At 39.2% G+C, this 6,669-nt stretch overlaps 1 pseudogene; it reads left to right on the top strand.

Annotated features, from left to right (window-relative positions):
• The first annotated feature begins 4,502 nt into the window (after window positions 1–4,502).
• LOC125174494 (non-histone chromosomal protein HMG-14-like) lies at window positions 4,503–6,346 on the top strand (annotated as a pseudogene).
• Window positions 6,347–6,669: the final 323 nt, after the last annotated feature.

Raw genomic sequence — 6,669 nt, 5'->3', positions numbered from 1 at the left:
AAACCTTGGTGCATAGACCCAGACGCAGTATCTGCTGGGTAGATTTGATGAATCACTGCACAAAAAGGTACCCTCTCCTTAGCTTACCTGTGTCCCATCCCTGTGATCCCTCCTCCACTCTGGACAAGCAGGGGTAATTGTCTCAGCCCCAAGACTTCCAAGTAGACCTGAAGGTGAAGAACTTATATGGGTCCCATTAGCATGAGTCTGATGGGGATATCTTGGTCCCATATAATTTAATAATGTGGTAACCTCATAAGAGGGAAGTCCTAGAACAAGTTCTCATAACTCAGCTGAGAATAAAGCAATTAGAAGTAATATGTGCTTATATCATTTCACAGCCACACCTCAAAATGCTACTAACCTGTAATTAACCATAGCTCACCATGCTCAATCATCTCCTCATATTACAGGTGCCAGAAGTTTATAATTCCTTAAGAGATGGCAAAAAAAAGGAGGACTGATAAGAATCAATTTGTGCTGCAAAGTTAATCTCCTTTTGCAGGTATCACAGGATGCAGGAGGTGGAAGAACTGTAATTAATGAGATGTTAGATCCTGGTCCAATCAAAATGAATAAAGGGAGGTTCTGGAGGTTAAATGATTCTCCCACATTATGGAAGAAGACAGAGCTAGAATATAGCTGTGTCCCCCAGGGCCCCATTTCAGTATTTTTTCTACAACTGCCAATAACATTCTGGATTTGTGTTGTTTAAACATTTTTATGTTTTGCAGAAGAACCCCTTCTTCAACCAAATTCCAACTCAAAGTGTGATGTTAGCAACAGAGAAGTAAGTAGGTGACCTGGTGAGACAATGGGGGAACTACTTTGCTTTTCCTATCCACAGTTGAAGATTGGAGGGAACATCTAAGAAGGGATTGTGAAGTCTTGAAATATGTCTTTAGCGCTCACAATGCCACTGTTCTATTTCCCTTTTCTCTCTTTGGGAGTCTGGCCTGTCCCTGTTCTCATGACGTTAGCCCCTCTGCATACTCACCCTCTCTTTCATTTGCAGCTGAAGGTAGTCAGTATTACTTTGAATTGAAATTATTCACACTAATACTTATCCAATTGCAGTTCAATTTTCTTTATAAGGCTTTACTTTCTCTTTATTTGTGAGATATAGTCTCCTCTCCCAGTGAACATTTCAAACAATTGGGTTGGATAATTATTTTGGCAAGAGACATCTGGTCTGGGGGGTGCAGTAGAGCTAACTAGCTTCAGCTATTGTAGGCATGCATCCCAGGTAGCAATCAAGAGACACTACATAATATTTTTTCAGCTCTCCGTGCCTGTGTTGTAAAGCTCACTCTGCTAGTTACTTCCTATGCAACCTTAAGTAAATTGCTTAACTTCTCATAGTATCAATTCTCTAGTCTGCCAATTAGGTTTAAGAATTCTCCCTCAGGGGCACCTGGCTGGCTTAGTCAGTAGAGTATTTGACTCCTGATCTCAGGGTCATGAGGTCACCTCCCACGTTGGGTACAGAGTTTACTAAAACTAAAATAAAATTACATGCAAAAGAAGAAGAAGAACAAGAACAAGAACAAGAAGAAGAAGAAGAAGAAGAACAAGAACAAGAACAAGAACAAGAACAAGAACAAGAACAAGAAGAACAAGAACAAGAACAAGAACAAGACATCTTTGGAAGACTGTTAAGAAACATTAAAGATCCTAAGGAGTGTGGTATATCTTGCAATTGTGAGGGCAGCAAACAAACATTGATTCCATTCTCAACTCCCTTCTCCCTTTTGGAAGAGGTTGATTGAGGTGAAATGGACTGTGACTTCTGATGATCTATTCCCAGTAACTGGTGGGAGGGAACAGACCACCAGCTTTTGCAACTGGAATCTATTCTTCCCAAACAAAAGCTCACCCACCCTTTCCAGGCCCTTCCCAGTCTTTGCTCCTGCTCCCCTTTGCCTTCTAGAGCACAGACTGGTTCATTCATTCAATAAATGCATGGCTCTAGTCTTGCTTATGCATGTGTGTGCACACACACACCCACATACACACACGCACAAATAAAACACAGGTTCATCAGCCCAAGAAATCTACATTTCAGTTGCGATTTTATATATATACATATATGAGCTATACACTTTTCCTTTAACCACACCTATGTAAGGGTTTCACAGGGGATCAGGGGGTTTGTTGATTAGTAGGAGGTCACAGTAAAACAGTAGAATTATAGCAATAATCACAGATTTGTCTATAAAAGAGGTGGATGCATATGGTGCATATCATGCTCATCTTAATTTAATAAACAGCAGCATATAGTTCATTCTGTAAAGTGACATTAATTCTCATCTTTTTGTGGTCTAAAACAACTTTTCAGAAGTTAAAAAGAAAACACTACAGTAGATGGAAGCCAGCGACAAATGCAGTAGGATTTCAGTGTCGAGAGTGGCCAAATAAAGCTACAAGTCTTCCTGTCTCAGTCATACATCACTTGAAAAAGTGATGTATCAGTCTCCTATGTAATACCTTCTCCCCTTCCCTGGCTCTGCTTGGTTCCAGAGGAAATATTTTCCAGGCTCTTCTGCCCCCAGGGTTCTGGGAAACTTAGCCAATTGGAAGGCAGTGACCAAGGACTGAAGGACAAGACAAGCAAGCAAGGTGGGGTACTTCTCCTCCTTCTCTGGGTCTTGTGGTGTTTTTGGCAGTGGCTACCATCTCCTCTGTGACATCAGCTCCTGTTGCACAGGCCAACTGTGTTTCAGTTGCTGTGGGACCACAGTCCATCTCCCTCGTCTCACTGGCAGGTGATAGGAGCTTCCTGCTGACGCTAACCTCTCTGTTGTCTTGCCATCTGCTTTTTGGATTCCTAGAGATTCTATCACCTGTGTAACCAATTCCTGATATTAAGTTTCTTCAGTTTTAAATGTTTACAGTGATAGCTGTGTGCCTGTTTTGACTTTGCCTTGTACATAGGGCTGGATCTCGCGTAAATGCACCATGCATTCAGATGTGCATTGTGTGTGTGTCTACAAGATACTGTGAGCACAGTAGAGACAAAAATTAACTTATATAGGATATCCAACACTAGCTGGCATGCAGTAGGTGTTTAATGTGCATTGCTTGTAAATTAACTGGCTATAGCATTAGGAGAAATAACATAAAAAGTAATTCAAATATGGAAGATTCATAGCAACTATACACATTTCATGAATTAAAAAACGTCTACACCCTTCACTGTATTATACATATTCACAGTAATATACATTATACATGTGTCAGAACAACAATGTTCAAAGTTTCATTTGACTAAATATATAAACTATACATAGGTACTCCCCTTGACTCTTCATGAGTTACAGTATATAATCACCTTCTCACTACTTACATATATGTAAATATTTTTAATATATATTTAAATAAATAAATAAATAAATAAATAAATATAAATATATTATTTGACATGCAGAAGATCCCTTCTTCTAAAATCCTAACCCTAACTCTAACCCATATCTGAAAGAGTGACTTCTTGAACAGTCAATAAAAAAAGCTGAGACGTTATCCTGGAGAAGACCCCAAACATTTAAGAATTTATAATATTTCCAAAAATGGGGGAGAAGGTAGAGAAAAAAACAGAAGGCTGATTGAAAAAAATAATACGAATAAAGATTTTGATTCATATTTCGTTTGTATTCAATCAATATTTTTCATGGCATTATATCAACACTCTTCAGAGTTTGTAAAGCAAGTAAGAAAACAAAATTTGTAAAAACAATATCATGATATGGTATTTAATAAGATGCACCATGACTAAAGAGAGTTCACATCATTGGAAGCTGTAAAAACCTGGGAAGCTTCAGGAAGGAAGTGATCTTCACCTGTGTCTTAGAGAATGGCTGGCAGGTTGACCTCTCCCACATGCTATTCTCTCCTTCCCATTCAACTACAGTGTTTCTGCTTTCATCTGCCTGATATGCTGAGCTTTTATATAAGGTTTATTATGTATCTAAGAGCAGGTGGATTCTTTGATCTGTAACATCCCTGTAAAATATAAATACTCTGAGTTATGGACACAAACAAATAGAAAACAAAACTTTGAAATAATTTGCCATGGCAGAAAGTAGGAAACTAAGTTAGAGAAATATTTTTAGCAAAGTGCTTAGAATATTAAATCAGTATTTTTAGGAAGATTAATCAGTGATGTGGTAAGGTAGATGAAAACCATAAATTAGGGGACTATTACAATAATTAACGTGTAAGATAAAAACACACATGACAGTGGTCACCCTGCAATGAAAAGAAGCAATGGGCACTTGAAACCTAGTAAAGAACACATTTTTAAAAAGCAATGTCATCTTGATTTATAATGCAAATAATGCTGACATGTATTAACGTTTTAAACGACATCGAAGTTTCTAGTTGGGATGCCTGGAGAAATTGTCCTATCACTTAGAGAAATTTAAGGCAGAACGAGGAAGAGAGCTAAAGAAATGCTGGACTTGGTGGGTACAAAGTCTGAGATACCAGCAAATATCCCAACCGAAATGTCCAGCAAGATGGGAAATTTCAAGCTTGTAAAACCTTCAAACTGGATTGAGTATTTGCTAAAAGGTACATTAAACTTAATTGTAGGTGTAGCACGTTCTTGTCCAGCTAACTAGTTTGTCAAATACCTTAGGTAGAAAAAAAAGTCACACAAAAATGTCCATTAAAAATGGTTTCTAAAGCACCAATGAGGGGAATGCGTTGATTGGTTCGTATACTTGACAGTAACGAACACTGATTTTGCTCAGCTTCAAGGTGAAGAAATTTAGGATTTCCACAGCAGTAGCCAAGTATAATCTGTTGGCTTCATCCATAATCTTCTACACGATAGTCTCTTTTGGAGAAAATTTACACTTCCTCCTCCGGCTGTCTTTATAAAAGACCGGAGTGCGTTGCACTACTTCCCCTTCGGCAGATTTAATTTTATTTTGTAATTAACAATAACTAGTTTGGGAATTATGCAGTGGTGTCTCTTGGTTTTGAATTTTCGTTGAGTCTTTTTATGAAAAATTACAAACTGCTCAGAGGGACTGCTGTAGTTTGTTGCCATGGATAATTGTCTCTAAATAAACTCAGGGTAGTTAACTGGAGATGAACAGATGGAAATAAATTGATGGAAGTTGACTATCGCGCCTCTTGGCTCCTGTTTGTCACCAGCGGCACATCTTTTTATCTTGTCATGCCTGGCATTTTACACACTTGAACTTTACCAATGTCAGCTGGATCCCTCCTCAGAGCCTGCATGATACTGAGCTCCAGGGTAGAGCCCACTACCAACCTGATCAGAGCCACACTAGAGACCATGGCCTAATCACAGTTCTCTAAGCCCTGTAGAAAGGAAGGCTACACATATCGGTATGGCTGCCTAACCTTGGCCATATTCAACTAACCTCAGCTAGAAATGCAAGCAAGCTCTGTTTAGCATCACCATTTCTTTGCCTTTACTTTACATATGGGGAAAATTAAGCCAGGGGAAGGGAGATGATTCAGCTTAGTGTCCAGTCATTTATTGAACTAATTCCACAATGAGTTATTAAGTGCCAATGGTAGGCTACCTACTATTCTGGACACTGGGAAGACCACAGTGACAGGGTACAGGCTCTGCCCAGGTGAAGCCTGGTGGTCAGGAGCTCCCCAGCACCAGGATCACACGCCAGTGACAACAGATGGAACCAAAGAACACCAGCCAAGGCAGCCGCTACTGGATTCCAGGGGAGTCTGATCCTCCCCTCCTGGGAATATCATTTTAGAATAAAAAACTATAATATTTCGTGTTAATTTTTTTGCTCAATGCACACCAAAACTGAAAGAGTACGTTGTGCAGTTTTGGTCAGTTGATCAGTTTTACAACATCACATGGTTATTTTGTAGCATATTTTGAAAAAGAGAAACAAAGGCAGGTATTTTATAATGGACACGATATTATATAACGCATCAAGATTGTAAGCATTGTAAGTAAAATGTGTTCCATTATGTTAATATATAAAGATCTGGGGCTGGGAGAGGGGCAGTGGCCAGGCACCCACAGGCATCCACCACAGCCACCACCAGGCTCCCAAGAAGGTCCACTCCACCAAGAAGGCAACAAAGGAGGAGGACAAGAGGGAATCCACGCAGTTGTCAGCACCTGCTTCTGCAAAAGTGGAAACGAAGCCAAAAAAGCAGCAGGAAAGGATGAATCTTCAGACAAAAAAGTGCAAACAAAAAGGAAAAGGGGAGCAGAGGGAAAACAGGTGGAAGCGTGAACCACAAAACTAAAAAAGACTTATCTGCAGAAAATGGAGACGCTAAGGAGAGTCCAGCCTCTGATGAAGTAGGAGAGAAAGAAGCCAAGTCTGACTAATGTCATATGCCATGTCATATCAGTGGTCCTTAGCTCAGGAATATTTTGACCAACTGTTTTGTAAATGCAAGTTTTTAGTAGCTCTAGAAACATTTTAAGAAGTAGAGAATCCCACCTCATCCAATTTTTTAAGTGTAAATGCTTCTTTTTTTTTAAGAAGTGAAATAAATCATTTATTTGTTGTTTATTTTGTGGTGCAACCAGAAAAATGTAGGATATTGAACCAGAGGTTTTGATTGTCTTGGGTGTCAGTTTAACATTCCATAGATGGACGTAGTTTTTTATCCTGTAATACAAAGCATACTAAATGACAATTCAGTTGT

This window comes from Prionailurus viverrinus, chromosome C2, assembly GCF_022837055.1.
Source record: "Prionailurus viverrinus isolate Anna chromosome C2, UM_Priviv_1.0, whole genome shotgun sequence".
NCBI lineage: Eukaryota > Metazoa > Chordata > Mammalia > Carnivora > Felidae > Prionailurus > Prionailurus viverrinus.
The sequence above is the reverse complement of the archived record's forward strand: the minus strand, read 5'-3'. Positions and strand labels throughout refer to the sequence as shown.